At 45.7% G+C, this 15,980-nt stretch overlaps 1 protein-coding gene, 1 long non-coding RNA gene and 1 pseudogene across 13 annotated transcripts in view; 1 reads left to right on the top strand and 2 right to left on the bottom strand.

Annotated features, from left to right (window-relative positions):
• Positions 1-15,980, top strand: part of ATXN7L1 (ataxin 7 like 1) — a 268,359-nt gene that overhangs the window by 54,047 nt on the left and 198,332 nt on the right. The window lies entirely within an intron of this gene.
• LOC111520379 lies at positions 2,063-3,674 on the bottom strand (annotated as a pseudogene).
• Positions 4,521-15,016, bottom strand: LOC111520380. The gene is made up of 3 exons (XR_002724665.2): positions 14,622-15,016; positions 7,464-7,606; positions 4,521-6,194 (listed from the first exon to the last, which is right to left on the bottom strand). It is a non-coding gene; the product is annotated as an uncharacterized LOC111520380 (long non-coding RNA).

Genomic DNA, 15,980 nt, shown 5'->3' with positions numbered 1-15,980 from the left:
AATCTCCAGTATTAGCAAGACTCCTCCTTAGAGCTGTGGCTTCCAAGCTATTTTAATCATGCACCCTTATCAGTATAATTTTTTGGAGCTGGAACCCAAAAGCATGTGTATTTAATTATAAATTACATGCACATACTAGTCTAATACATTACTGATACTATGAAACAAAATTTAAAAGTTAAAAAGGCAAGCTAAAAATAACTAGAACGAGAAGTTTTAATATGTTTCCCCATCCTAATAGATGATCTTGGGCGTATAAAGCTCACTTAGAAACAACCCACTGGGAGGATGGAAATGAGGACTTGGTCATACCATCCACCATTGCTTAACTGTGAGATACTGGACAAGCTACTTAATTCTAAGCCTCAGTTTCCTCATTTGTAAAGTGGTAATAAAAATACTACAATTTCCCTGGCTTCCTCATCATAGGGTGGCTGTGAGAATGAAATGGGCTCTGAAGGTGTTTTATAAACTGCAAGGCACTCAGCACTCAACATGCAAACTCAATTGTGTGACCAATTAGTCACCTCCATGCCCCAGCCAATAACTTCTCCCTGAGTTTATTCTTTCACCCTAGATATCCTTCCTGTGGGTCATAAGAAGTAATGATGCGAAGGTGGACAAGTGAAGCAGTGAAAGTCTCTCATCCTTACTTAGAAAGAGAGACAAAACCATAAAGCAACCCAAGCCCAAATTCTGCAGCTAGTCAGTACCATCCTCTCCATTCACAGGAGAGCACTTTTCTCCCTACAGCTCCAAGGGTGTTATGTTGTCCACACTATAGACGTTATGGATTTATTTTTGGAGACAGAGTCTTGCTGTGTTGCCTAGGCTGCCTTAAACTCCTGGGCTCAAGCAATCCTCCCACCTCAGCCTCCCAAGTAGCTGGAGCTACAGCTGTGTGCCACTGCGCCCAGCTGACATTATGGATTTTGAGAAAGTAAATCTATTGTTGAGAAGTAGCAATGTTGTTCCTGAGACTCGAAGAATTTCAGTGTGTCCAGCTGAAGAATAGGGAAGGGCTCTATAACTTCAGCAAGACAATTATGTGGGCTGCCTGGTGGCAAGTCACTAAGCCCCACAGCAGTGTCACTGAAAGGTGTCTGGGGCTTACACACTTGGAGTATGTGCAATGTCACCATATAGCAAAACTGCATTTCTGGCATCAGCCAAAGTAGAGGATTAATTATGCAAGGGGAAAATAAGATGTTCCAAGCACCAGTTAAAGGAAGTATTGTGAGCACAGGAGCAATAATCACAGTTAACTGTACTGCGCACTTGCTTTATACCAGTCTGTGCCATGTGAGATCCCATTTAATCCTCACTGTTTCCATTTCCATTTTGCAGTTAAAGAAACTGAAGGTGAGAGAGGTTAAATAGCTTGCTCACAATCATGGTGGAGCCACAATTCAAATTCAGATTGCTTTCTCCAAAACCTATACCAGAAACCACCCTACTCTTCCACCTATCAAATGAGTTCTACATTTTCATCTTTGTTAGTGACTCCTCTCTCTGATATCCATATAACCAATCTTCTATGCCATTCCACAGGACAAAATTGGAAGGAGACTAGCGATCTCCTGTGCTAGCCACTCTCTTGAGGTTAGAAATCCAGACTCACTGCACAGGATCTTAAAGCAGCAGCAGCAGCAGCAGGTGTGTGTTAATCAGTTTTTTTGCATGACTATAAAGGAATAACTGAGACTTGGTAATTTATAAAAACAGAGGTTTCAGCCAGGTGCAGTGGCTCACGCCTGTAGTCGCAACACTTTGGGAGGCCGAGGCAGGTGGATCACCTGAGGTTGGGAGTTCAAGACCAGCCTGACCAACATGGAGAAACCCCGTCTCTACTAAAAATACAGAATTAGCCGGGCCTGGTGGCACATGCCTGTAATCAAAGCTACTCAGGAGACTGAGGCAGGAGAATCGCTTGAACCCGGGAGGCGGAGGTTGCACTGAGCTGAGATCACGCCATTGCACGCCAGCCTGAGCAACAAGAGCAAAACTCTGTCTCAAAAAACAGACAACAACAACAAAAAAAAAAAAAAAAACAGAGGTTTCATTGGCTCATGGTTCTGCAGGCTGTACAGGAAGCATGGCACCAACGCACCTGCTTAGCATCTGGTGAAAGCCTCAAGAAGCTTACAATCATGGCTGAAGCCAAAGCAGGAACAGGAATGTCACATGGCAAGCGTGGGAGCAAGGGGGTGGAGGGTAGGTCCCAGACTTTTAAACAACCAGATCTCGCATGAACTGAGCAATAACTCACTTATCACCAAGGGGATGGTGCTAAACCATTCATGATGGATCCACCCCCCATGATCTCATCACCTCTTAATAGGGCCCACCTTCAACATTGGGAATCACATTTCAACATGAGATATGTTGGTTTATTATAACTGAGTCTTCCAAGGACATGAAGGGAAATATGCAATTAAAAAAGCCCAACCCGGCTAAGCACCATGGCTCACACCTGTAATCCCAGCAGTTTGGGAGGCCAAGGCGGGCGAATATGACTTCCTGGTGATAGGTACACTTTGATGATTTTCCTGAATATTAGTTTGAAAGGCTTTGCTTCTATTGCTGTGACCTACAGGCATTAGGATCAGATGGGGTGGAGGACATCTGAATGAGGCACACACTTTTTTTTTTTAGTAATAAACAGACTTTACTGGGCTCAGACCAGGAGTTCATGGATTTTGTGAGCCTCTGTGTATTTGACAATTTTCTTCTCCACGTTCTTTTCACCCTGTTTCCATAGCCTCATGAGCTGTTTCTTCTTCCCATAGTGTATCTTGGCTTTCTCCTTCCTCTTCTCCTTCAGGGTGGCTGCCACTACCTGGTACTTATAGCCAACCTCGTGAGCCAGGTGCCCCATGTAGGCAAACTTTCTTGTAGGCTTCAGATGCATGACCTTGAGGGCAGTAGGAACTACCCTCCGCTTTTTGTTGTCATCGGGCAGTGGGATGCCTCAGACAGCTTGAGGGGATCCAGGGCGGCCCGGCCTCGCTTGGTCTCGAGGGACAGCATGCCTCGAGGTCCGCCGGAAGGTGCGGATAGGGGCCCGGAAGTGGTCTGGGCCTCGGGAAGTGGTAGGGGCCTCCGGCAGGGTTGGTGTTCATCCGCTTGCGGAGGAAGGCCAGGTAAACTTGTTGCTGTAGAAATAGCCAGAAATGTTGATGCCCTCACAGCTCACGACCTCCACCTTCCGGCCCAGCAGTACCTACTTAGCCACAATGGCCGCCAGGCGGCCCAGGAGATGCCCTCGACCATGGAGCACCAGGACCTGCCCCTCTCTCATCTTCAGCAGTCCCCTGGGAAAGGATACTTTTTTTTTTAAATCCCAAACACAAGTTAATGCAATTTGCTTTGCTCTAATTTTAAACTTTTTTATTGTTAAATATCCAGCATATACAAATTTTTTGTTACATAGCCAACCCGGATACAGAAAGCTTCATAAAACAAATGTACAAACTCATGAGGCCATCACCCTTTGTAGGGTCACCAAGATGCCATTTGTGAACCCCTCCCAGTGACTGAGCCCCTCCCCGCAAGAGTAACTTTGATTCTGAAATTTAAAAATTGAATTAAATCCAATGGGTAGGAAACCATAATTCTCAGCAAACTATCACAAGGACAGAAAACCAAACACCGCATGTTCTCACTCATAGATGGGAATTGAACAATGAGATCACTTGGACACAGAGTGGGGAACATCACACACTGGGGCCTGTCGGGGGTGGGGGGAGGGGGCTGGGGGAGGGACAGCATTAGGAGAAATACCTAATGTAAATGATGAGTTGATGGGTGCATCAAACCAACATGGCACATATATACCTATGTATCAAACCTGCACGTTGTGCACATGTACCCTAGAACTTAAAAAAAAAAAAAAATCCAATGGGTAGATTAGCTGTCCCCATGTGTTTAACAACAAGGGATAGAGTCATAATCTTTTCTAGCTGCAGTGTTTTGGGGTCCTGAGTGGTTCTGGTACCCCAGTTTTTAGGTAAAGCATTTCCCCTGGGTACATTATGCATTTTTATGCAGCTTTATCCTAGTACATGCCAGCTTCAATGCATACTGCATCTTTGGAGCCTGCAGACTTACCCAGTAGTGCCCAAACTTCTGGGGACCTCCTTTTCTGAATTATCTTAAGTTGGTAAGACACCTAGATGGTTCCTTTCTTTTAAACAAAAGCTGTGTTAGGACAGCTGATCATTCAGCCTTGAATTTGGGCCATTACAGAGTTAAACCCTGAAAGAGTCGTTTGCTTTCACCTTGAACATTCTAACACTGTTTTACTGATTCTAAATCTATTTCAAAAGACAAGGGGCTGGGCGTGGGGGTTGCATGCTGTAATCCCAGCACTTTGGGAGGCTGAGGCAGGAGGATCCCATGAGGATCCCTGACCAGCATGGCAAAACCCCATCCCTACAAAAAATACAAAAATTAGCTGGGCGTGGTGGCACATGCCTGTAGCCCCAGCCACTCAGGAGGCTGAGGCAGGAGGATTGTTTAAGCCTAGGAGGCAGAGGTTGCAGTGAGCTGAGATCTCTCCACTGCACTCCAGCCTGGGCAACAGAGTGAGAACCCCATCTCAAAAAAAATTTTTTTAATTTAAAAAGACGAGGATTTTAGCCCGGGCAGCTTGTTAAATTGAGAGTCTGGTATCCAGCACTTACCAGGATGCTTTTGGAATGCTTGTGAAACCTCAGTGATTTTCTTACAGCTTCATTTGATTTTATATGACTTTTAACTTATTTGGAAATAATTTCAAATTTCCAAAAACATCAAAAATAAGAATAGCACAAAGAACGTTCTATAGCCTGTACCCAAATTCAACATTTATTTATTGAAACAGGGTCTTGCTGTGTTGCCCAGGCTAGAGTGCAGGGGCACAGTCCTAGCTCACTGTAACCTGGAACTCCTGACTCAAGCAATTCTTTCACCTCAGCCTCCGGAGTAGCTGAGACTGCAAGTGTATACCACTACGTCAGCTAATTTTTTAATTTTTTGGGCGGAGGGGAGGCAGATAGAGGTCTTGCTGTGTTGCCCAGGCTGATCCGAATTCCTGGCCTTGAATGTTGCTCCAGCCTCAGCCTCCCAAAGTGCTGGGATTATAGGTGTGAGCCATTGTCCTGGCCCAACTATTGTTAACATTTTACTCCATTTGCTTTGTCCTTCTGTTTTTTGGGGATAGGCAATGGGAGAGAGAGAGACCGATCCAGATATATTTTTAATAGTCACACATAATATTTTTCTGAACCATTTGAGGGCAAGTTACATTCTTCGTGGTATTTTACCAATTACTTCAGTGTATGTGTCCTAAGAATAGGAATATTCTCTTACATAACCTCAGTACAGTTTTCAACTTCAGTAAATATAACATGCAAGCATTTACTTTAATATAATCAGAAGAAAAAACCACCAACAGACAGTGGTTTATTTTTTTCTACACACTGAGCAGTAGGCTGCCATTTTCATGTGGTTTGCATACAGCAATCTTCAAGTCTAATTGTTTCAATCTTATTGAAATTGCTTTCTTCTGTATCAACAATAGGTAGAGGGTGCATATTGACATCTCTGTTTTCAATCAAATGTTTGTTTACTTTCTGCCCTCATTAGGGTCTCTAAACACATCAGAGAGATAATAAAAATAAATATCCCATCCGCTTCCAGGCCTTGGAAATGAGAGAGTAAACACCAGTATAATTTAACACTTTCCTAGTCTGCTGGGAAAATGTTGCCTTTTTATGTCTACAGCCCTTGAGGAGGAGAAGCTCTTGGTTAAATAAAATATCCTTTGTGTCCTCTTTGCTGAGCTTCCCCTCCTTGACTACTTTCACCGGAACCCCGCCCACTGGGGTAAAGTACTGATAAGTGACCCATGCCTGTTCCCCCTGTTTTCTAAATTCAGTGGTCAATGTTTGTGACAGCTGTCATCAGCTGCATCTCACTGTGCTCCCCGCACTCTGCAGGGTTCTCGGCTTAGAGAACTTAGCTTAGAACTCCTTAGAGTTCTTGGCTTGTCCCGCATAGGAACAAACCTTCCAGAACGTTCCAGCTCCCAGATGAAAGTGAGACAGCACACATGTTTCCCACTGGGGCCTCCACTTGGGCCAGGAACAGGTACGGTGAGGGTGGCAGCGATGTTGGGAAACTTCTTGGCAGCTGGGCCCCTTCCCTGAGGGCTGCGGGGAAGGGAGCATTGCAGGAGTGCTGTGCTTGGAAGTTTTCGGCAGCAGGAAAATCACATTTATAGGTTCTGAATCTGAACCATTTCACACTGAGAATTTTGCAATACTTCCTCTTTCTCCTCCTCTACCCTAACCTCTCATTTTGAGTTGCTTTGTCACCCCATTTCTCCTATTAAAAGCTAGTGTATATAAAAATCTCAAGGCAGTGCATCCTTAAATTGTTTTCTATCAGAGTTTTCTAAAAGCACTTTAAAATTCAGCCAGTGCCCTTCTCAGATTCTCCCTGGCCTCCAGACCCTCTCCCCAGAACAACCTCTTTAAAATCTTTTTGTTATTTTTTCTGGTGTTGACCCCTCTAAATTAGATGCTTAGACTGCGTTCCTGATTTATTGGTTTTAAACACTATCTACTGACTTCCCATTAGAAGAATTTGACCCTCTTGTACCACCCACCCTCACTTCTCCTCCCCATCCTCCCAGTAAAGCTATACAGGTGGGCAAAATTCATGGTCAGTGTTTACAGTATGATGGTGATTTAAATATTATTCACTAAGGAGCCAACTATTGTACTGAGATTCGGTTTCCTTTCTTATATAACTTTTTGTTTTTCTTTTAGTTAATAATCGCCCTTAAAAGACTGCTTTTTCTATGAGATACCCATTGCACATTCTCCCAAATACCTACCAGTGGCATCTGCCAAACGCTCACAAGCATCCTGTGAACTCTCGGTCCCCAACTCCCGAATCCTCCACCTCCTGCTCCAGTCTAGACTTGTCATTCCCTAGGCAGGCTGCCGAGCATCATGCAGGGACTTCCTTTCGCTGTGCCTCTGAGGCTTAGATCCCTGTTTTTCTTGGACCTATTTCTTCCTACTTTTTAGTTTGACCATTTTAGGAGAGAGTACATCCTCTGACAGCTTCCTGAGAAAGTGCCTGGGAGGCAAAGTTTTTAATGTCATGTGGGTCTGAAAGTGCCTTTGTCCTTCCCTCAATCTGAATAATGGTTAGTTGGGTATAGAGTTTTCAGCTGAAAATAATTTCCCCTCCAACTTTTGAAGCTAACACTTCACTGTCTTCCAGCTTCTGGTGTTACTAATGAAAAGCCCAGTGCCATTCTGAGTCCTTGATGCAACCTATTTTTCTTATGAGATATCCTCTTTATCATTTTTTTAAAAAGCTAAGTGATCTCAGTGTAGAACATTTAGGGGTTTCAGAATCACACAACTCTTATTATAAGGTAGAAAGTCAGCCTGCAGTGTACACACCTTTTCCTAGAGCCAAGCACAAAATGCAAATGTGAGATTTCAATGATTTCTGACTCTCAGATGGTCTTGCACCTGGTACTTCTCCCCCTCTTCACTCCAGGATACCTGGTTCTTCAGGCACAAGTAAGCAGTTTTCAGAATGTCTGAGAGAGAGGAAATGAACACCTTTATATATATGTAAGAGTGATTTCACATCTTTTCCCTGAAGAGGCAAAAACTGAGGTGGGGACAGAGGAATAGGAGAGCATTGTGGGTCCCCCTCCCCAGAAAGGACCAGTCCCATCCACTGCCCCCCACCCTGTCTTAGCAGCAGTTCCATTTCTTATATGTTTCCAGTAAATAGTAAATGATATTTTGTAGCAGTCCTATGAACTGATTGTTCTAGACTGGCAATTTCTGTGAAACCAAGTAATAAATACAAAGCCCCAGGAGGAAGCCATTCAGAACATTCTCTTCTTGTTTAAAGAATTTATTTGTACATGAGATTTTCTGTATCTTTTCTGAATGTTTAGCCATGAGGAGTGAGAGACAACTTAAAATGTTATCTTTTAAATTCTGCAAGTATTTTGCAACTCTGTCAATCCCCTTTCTGACTCTTCTTCCCTCCTTTCTCATACGTAATTCTTCCTCACATGTATTTTAAAGGATTTCTAAGCATTGGAATCAATAAGCCCCTCTAATGAGGAAGGAATTAAGAAGTAGAAGAAAAAAATAAAAACAAAAAGCAACTGCCTGAAAGTCAAGTAATCATAAAGTATCTATTAATAACCTAAAATATGTAAATATAATCCAATAGTTATGCTAATGTATATAGGCATCCTAGCTTTCCTATTCCTCAGACATAGAGACCCTGGGGAAAAAGAAACAAACAATCCTGCTGGAAAACACTGAATTGATAGTTTCTCTCCCTTCTCCCCATCCCCTTCTTCAACATCTTCATCATCATCACAATCATCATTACCACCAAAGCTTCAAGTGGTAGGAGGCGGGGCAAAGATAAAGTTTGTTGAGTTTTTAAAAGCTCACTGAGGTGAGGATAGTGAATTGCCAGGTCAGTTTCAGGGGGTCCATCAGCACAGCTGCTGGCATTGGGATCACAGTTGGAGGCTGAGTGAGAGAAAACACTGGATGGTCCCCAGGTAGAGAGGATACATCCTGAAGGGCAGGGTCTGAGCACCTGATGGATGTGGGACCCTACAGAGAATGGGGACTGCTGTGAAGTTGGTTTTATTAGACTGATTTCCTGAGGATGACGTCTCCTCTGGAAGGACAGCTTTTGTGTAAGGTGAAATGGAGGAAGAGAGGAAGACAGGATTGAGGCTAGAGGGGCATTAAAAAGAAAGATTTGAGCCTCGGAAGGGTGGGACTCATACTGGTGGGAGGAAATTGGAGTCCAGGATAGATGGAGAAATTATCAGAAAACACCCAGCTATCTCAAGTTCAGAATTCAGGTTCGGATAATGACATCCTAGGATACTGGGGGGAAAAAGAGAGAGAGAAAGAAAAAATTGCTTTTGGTAAGCTTAGCAGAGTTAGAAAAGGAGACGTCCCAAAAAACAGAAAGTGGCCAAATGATTTTCTGGTTTCCAGAAAAGGGGAAAAAAAAAACTTAGTTTCAGAATTTACAGATAAAGGAAGAGTCTAGTGTGTATTGTTAAAATTATAGATCATGAATGCTAGAAAAGAAGATAGTGAACACCAGGAGCCAACCTGGGTTTACTAAGAACTGTGTACACCAGAGAAATCCCATCTCCTTTTCTCCTGGGCTGGGAGGCCAGGGAATATTATAGATATAGTGTCTCTGGTTTTAACAAAGCATTTGGCAAAAGTCTGTCATGTATGTGGAAAAGATGGAATCCACATGAAGTCATACAAGTAGGTAAATTCTTAACAGATTGAAAGGCGGTATCTGTGGAGAAGTCAGTGAGATAAGGGATCTTTGTTTTGGTGGTGGGTTGGTTTAGTTTGGTTTGGTTCGGTTTGGTTTTGTCTTGTTTTTGAGACAGGGTCTCACTCAGTCACCCAGGCTGGAGTGCAGGGGCACAATCACAGCTCACTGCAGCCTCGACCTTCCAGGCTTAGATGATCCCCCACCTCAGCCTCCCAAGTAGCTAGGACCACAGTGTGTGCCATGCCCAGATAAATTTTTGTGGTTTTTCTAGAGACAGAGTTTCATCATGTTGTCCAGGCTGGTCTTGAACTTCTGGGCTCAAGTGACCCGCCCACCTCAGCCTCCCAGAGTGCTGGGATTACAGATATGAGCCACCGTGCCCAGCTAGATCTTTGTTTGTCACTGATGAATTCCTGACACCTAGAGCAATGCCACAGTCGGTGCTTAGTAAATATCTGTGCAGTGAGTGGGACGTAACTGAGCCAGAGGGACAACTGTAGGGAAATGTTACAGACTTCTTTCCTGCCCCTGTCGTGCTTCGTTTCATATTAAGGACTCGAGTAAAGATGTTGATGATGTGCTCAGTAAAGTTGGTGGAGAACAGAAAGCTAAGCCTGAAAACTAGTATGGAAACTGACGGAATCAAGACCCGAATATCTTGCTAGTCTAAGTTACATCTCTCAAGATCTAAAAGTTTAACAGGAATATATGTAGACTACTATTCTTGAGACTTGGAAATCAACTGAACAGGTACAAGAAGGGGAGATATAACTTAAGAAACCTTACTTTTAAAGTTCATGTGTTTTCATTGACTCCAAACTTAGTGTTAATATGGGTTATTAACATAACCCGTATTATGAGGCCCATTTCAGCCATCTGTGTTTGGATTCATCAGTTTCAGCAAATGCTTACTGCAGGCCTGCTCTGTGCCAGGGAGCTGGTTGTGTACAGAGACAGACATCCCCATCAACCCCAGGATAGGAGATGAGCACTAAGGTTGAGGCAAGGGTAGCATCCAGTGGGGCTTGAGAAGGGAGCAGGGTGCCTCCCTGTGCCTGGGGTGGTCCAAAGCATTCACAGGGCAGGGGAGCTCTTAGGCTGAGACCCAGAAAACAGGAGGGAAAGGGGCAGCTGGCGGAGGAGACAGTTTGTCTGAAGACAAGGTGTGGGGGCCATTGAGAGTGGTCTGTTCAGTGAGCTGTCTGGGACTCAGCCTGTGAGGGAAAGAGGAGAGGTGGCTGAGGTAGGTCAGCAGGCAGGCCTTGGCCCACCAGGAGCTGTGGGGCCAGGGGAGAAATGCAGGCCCCAGGACGCGGCACTCTTGGTTTCCTCCTACCTCCTGGGCTGCTCCAACACAGAGTCCTTTGCTAGTTCCTGCTTCTCCCAGTTTCAGCTTTGGAGAGCCCCAGGCTCAGTCCTTGGCCCTCTTCTCTTCCCATATATACTTTGATTCCTTGCTGCCCTCATCCAGCCCCATGGCTATAAATGCATTCTATTTACATACATGTCCCAGACTCCTGTCAGCAGCCTGGGCTTTTCTCCTGAACTCAGGACTCAGATGTCCCACCATCTGCTTGACATCTCCAGCATTTAACATGTGAAAAACTGAATTGTTAAATTACCCCCTGTAATAGTTTGCTAGGGCCGCCACAACAAAGTACCACAAACTAGATGACTTAAAATAACAGAAATTCTTTCTCTCTCAGTTCTGGAGACCAAAAGTCCAAAGTCAAGGTGTTGGTAGGGCTGCACTCTCTCTGAAGCTTCCAGGGCAGAATCTGTTGCATGCCTTCCTCTTTGCTTCCAGTGTGGCTGGCCATACTTGGCTTTCCATGTCTTGTAGCTGCGTCACTCCCGGCTCTGCCTCCTTTATTGCGCAGTGTTCTCCCTGTCCACCTTCACATCATCTCCAGGCCTGTCCGTGTCTCTTCTCCTCATCTTATAAGGACACCAGTCATATTGCATTAAAGCCCACCCTAATGACCTCATCTTAACTTGATCACTTCTGCAGAGACCTTGTTTCCAAGTAAGACCACATTCACAGGTACTGGGGATAGGACTTCACCATGTCTTTTCAGGGACTCCGCAACTTCCTTCATCTGCAGCCTTTCTAAGTTAACTGATAGCCACTTCATTCTTCAGTTGCTTTGGATGGAACTGTTGGCATCATCCTTGACTCCCATCTTTTTCTCCCGTCCACATCTAGTCCACCAGGAAACAGGTTAGGTTCAAAACCAACTGCTTCCCCCACCTCCACTTCTGCTGCCCTGATCTGAGCCACCATCACCCAAATAACTATAAAAGCCAAGTATCAGTTCATGTCACTCCTCTGCTCAAAAGCCTGCACAGCTTCCCACACCACTCAGAGTCACTGCTACAGCCTTTCCGCCGCCCCCATGCCATCCCTGGCTTCGGTGCCCTCTACGCTGGCTTGTGTTGGCTCCTGCACCCAGGCTAGCTTCTTTGCTCTCCCTCATATGTCCTAGACTCTCTCCTTCTCTGGACCTTTGTGCTAGCTCTTCCCTCTGTGCGGAACACCATCCCCTAGATGTGCTCCAGCCTCACAATCTACCTTCTCACCTTATTCTAGTCTGCTCAGATATCACCTTCTCAGTGGCACCCTTTTTACAATTCCAGCCAGCCTTCCCACCCAGCCTTCCCAGCTCCAGTGTTTTTTTTTTTTAGTAACACTTTCCCCTTTCTATACCAGACATTGTGGGGAATATGTATTGTTTGTTGTTTATCTCACCCGTTAGCATGTGATGTATACAAGGCAAGAGGCTTGTCAGTTTTGGTCACTGGTGTTTCCCAAGTACCGAGAGCAAGGGAGAGCCAGGACTGGGCCCAGGTCTCCCTGGCTCCAAGGCCATCCTCTGGCTGCTGTGAAAGACCACTTTGAACTACGCAAGGGTAGACCTCTCTGACATCACATCTTGTTTATCCTCCCTGCCCTGTCTTTTGCCATCGTCCTCAGTGACTTCAGTATCTCTGTGAGCCTACTTGCTAAAATAGAAATTTTAAACTGTACAGAAAGAACATGGTGTTATGTTTAAGAGATGGAGTCTGGGCTGGGTGTGGTGGCTCACACCTGTAATCCCAGCACTTTGGGAGGCCAAGGCTGGAGGATCGTTTGAGTCCAGGAGTTCGAGGCCAGCCTGGGCAACATAGTCAGACCTCGTCTCTACAAAAAAATTTTTTAAATTAGGTGGATGTGGTGGCATGTGCCTTTTGTCCCAGCTACTCGGGAGGCTGAGTTGGGAGGATCACTTGAGCCCAGGAGGTCAAAGCTACAGTGAGCTATGATAGCATAAATATACTCCAGCCTGGACAACAGAGTGAGACCCTGTCTTGGGGGGGGTAAAGGAGTCTGGAGCCACTCACATAGCAGGTAAGCATAGGCACCTCACTTCACCTCCCTGTGCCTCAGTTTCCTCATCTATCAAAAGGAGATAATCATGCTACCTTACCTCGAAGGGTTTCTGTGAGGGCTAAGTAAGTTAATATATGTAACCACTTACCATGGAAACAGTGAGTACCATGTCAGTATCATTGTAAGAATATATATTTGAACCTCAAGGACACTATGTCAATGAAATAAGCCAGTCATGAAGGACCAATACTGCCTGATTCCACTGATACGAGGTATCTAAGATAGTTGACTCGTAGTAGCAGAGCATAGAATAGTTGAGTGCCAGGGGCCAGAGGAAGGAAGAAGTGGGGTTGCTGCTCAGTGGGTGTGGAGTTTCAGCTGTGCAAGCTGAGTGAATTCTAGAGATCTGCTTTACAACAGTGTGCTTATGGTTAACCATACTGTACTGTACACTCACAAATGTGTTAAGAGAGTAGATCTCATGTTATGTGGGGCTCTTTAAACCACAACTTGTTTTTTAAAAAGGATGTAATATATTAGTCACTAACCCTTTGTTTTACTGAATTTTCTCAAGGTTAAGGGACTTACCCAAGTGCTCGCAGCTTGCTAATGAAAGAGGGTGACAAGAATGAAACCTCTGACTTCCAGGGCTCTTTGCCCTGCTCCAAGTCAGGCATCAGTCCTGTCTGTGAAAATCCAGATTATCAAAGGACCATAGTGTAAAAGGGCTCTGCAATATGGGGAGGTGCATCCACCCTTCCTTGGGAGAAACGCCTCACATGTTGACTTCATAAAACTCTTCTATGCCCCATAGGTTGGGCAATGAGAAATAAATAATCCAGACAGTCGTGTTTTTGATAGGTGGCTAGAGCTTCCCAAACAGGGGGAGTAAACAAAAGAACCATCTTAATTTCAAGCTTCATTAGAACTACCAAAGACTGAAAGTCATTTTTCAAAATGGTGGGTGGTGCCAGGGCTCTATCCCCACCTGGAAGGGGCACTTGATCTGTAAAAGCAGCAAAAATAATTGTGTCTTTTATGTCACTTGGGTAGAAGCTCCTGTCCCAATTAATTCTTATCTCCTCCTCCCTTTATATATATGCTTGGGCTAAGTGACATCCTAGCAGTTTCTTGTTTTGTTTTCTCTCTTCTTAACAAGGAATTCTCTCTGCTTAGGCATTTTAGGTGCTGATTTTTCTCATGTCCCAGAGATGCTTCTAATTAGTTGATGCTTCCTTCCCATAATAGTTCACCACAAAGAGTGGGTTTGGACTGGAGGAGGGAGCAATTTTGTCATCTTGTCAAAGTGCCGCTGATCAGGTTGGCTTTCCTGAGTGCTCATTCATTTTTCCACCTCTCTGGAAATGGAAGCAGCAAGCAGCAAGCTCCTTGCTGAGTGGAGCTGGAAGTTGCTGGGTTTTGCTGTCTCCCCAGTGCTCCCCAGCACCCTTTGATGAAATGCTGCCTCGGAGCCTTTGCAGTAGAGCTTACTAGAGAAATTATCTTTTCCTTTCGCATCAGTGGAAAAACACTCGGCTTGGGACAATATGGCAAAAGCATGCCACTGTCACCTTGTCCCTAAGTAACCTGGCACCCACCAGGGCTGCCTGCAGGTCCTTGTGTGTCCCGGGGAGAAGGTATATAAAGGCGTCTTCCTTTTGCCGCTCTCTAGGAGCACAGTGACCCTCCAGGCCAAGGACAGTGCTGTATTCTTGGGTGGTTCTGACATTGCAGAAAGAGTCTGTGGACACTAGAGATCCAAGAATTATCCTCCAGTGCTTCCGAGCTAGAAGGAGATGCTGGCTCGGGCCTTCTTTAAGGACTTGGATCAGTTAGCTTTTGCTATGCAACAAACCACCCCAAAACTTGATGGCTTCAGACAGTAAACGTTACTTACTATGATCCTGTGGGTCTTCTGGGTATTTCTTCTGGTGTGGATAGCACAGCCCGGGCTGGATGGGCAGAGAGGCCCTCCCTCGCCTGTCTGGTGGTTGGGAGGCTGCTGGGTCTGGAGAGGTCTGGGCAGGAACAGCTCACTCGTGCTCCGTGTGTGTCCGTGCGTGCTACTGCAGCCCAGCCCGGGCTTTCCACATGAGGGTTCCAAGGAGAACAAGAGAGGGCGCACAAACCCAGTGCAGAAGTATTTTATAAGTATCTGTCACGTTTGCTGATGGTCTGTTGGCCAAAGTACGTCATGTGACTGAGCCCAGAATCAATGTGAGAAGAGGGCAGCCAAGGGTGTGAAGATAGGTAAGGTGTAAACAACTGGGGGACCATCCCTGCAACAGTCTACCCAGGAGTGCCGCATGAGAAGGCGTGTCCTGCTCTCACCCTGCATGGGTTTGTGTCAGTGTGGGGCGGCTCTTTCAAGGAAGAAATGAAAGGCTCTTTTGAGGTAGGGAAGCACAGTGGAGTTTGACACACGGTGTTCAAATTCTGCGCAGCGTTGACCAGCAGTGTGACATCGGGCAGGTGACTTGACTTCTCTAAAGCCTGGGTTCTTCACCTCTAAGCTAGGTCTGGTCAAGTCTCCCTCGTGAGGTTCTTCAGGACACTAACTGATGTTTGTGGAGCAGGGTGTGTGGCATGTGGTCAGCTCCCAATGTAGCTGGCATTGTGGCAGGGCAGCAGAAAGGCAGCTATGCTGGGAAGTTGGACAGTGCTAACTCCTGGGACAACAGGTGGTCATCCATGCACAGGAAGCTTGGCTGGACCCGTGGATGGCAGTGTGCCCTGGCCCAGGAGGCCAGGTGAAGATGGCAAAAGGGAAAAGGAGGCTCTGCTGGCTTCTTGCAGACTAAAGCCCCGTTCACATATTTGTTGTTTAAAATTGAAACAAGTCACCCTTTCTTGGTTGTACATCCCCCAGAGGAACTGCCAGTTGACTTCCACACCCTATTTTTTCCCCAGAGCTTTCACTCCTTGTCAGAGGCGTCGGACACTGCAGTGCTTCCCACGTGGCTTTTCTGTGCCTTTGACTCTGTTGCTGGGTCCTCCTGGACACTTCCTCCTGACTCACCTCTTACCTCTGCGAGCGTTCCTCTCAGCTTCCTTCACTGGCCCCTTCCCTCCTCTCATCTTCTTGTTATTTATTGGTGTTCCCCAAATTCTAGCCTTAACCCTGTTGTCAGACAACACTGTTTCACAGGGAGACTCTGCACAACCCCAGCTCGGCCCCCGCCTGCTCATGATGTCCCCACTCTGTCTCTCTGGCCCCAGCTTGCCTCTTGGACTGCAGATCAGTTTCTCACACTCG

This window comes from Piliocolobus tephrosceles, chromosome 8 (genome assembly GCF_002776525.5).
Source record: "Piliocolobus tephrosceles isolate RC106 chromosome 8, ASM277652v3, whole genome shotgun sequence".
NCBI classification, from domain to species: Eukaryota; Metazoa; Chordata; class Mammalia; order Primates; family Cercopithecidae; genus Piliocolobus; species Piliocolobus tephrosceles.
Note: the sequence above shows the minus strand (reverse complement) of the source record. Positions and strands in the feature narration are given on the sequence as shown.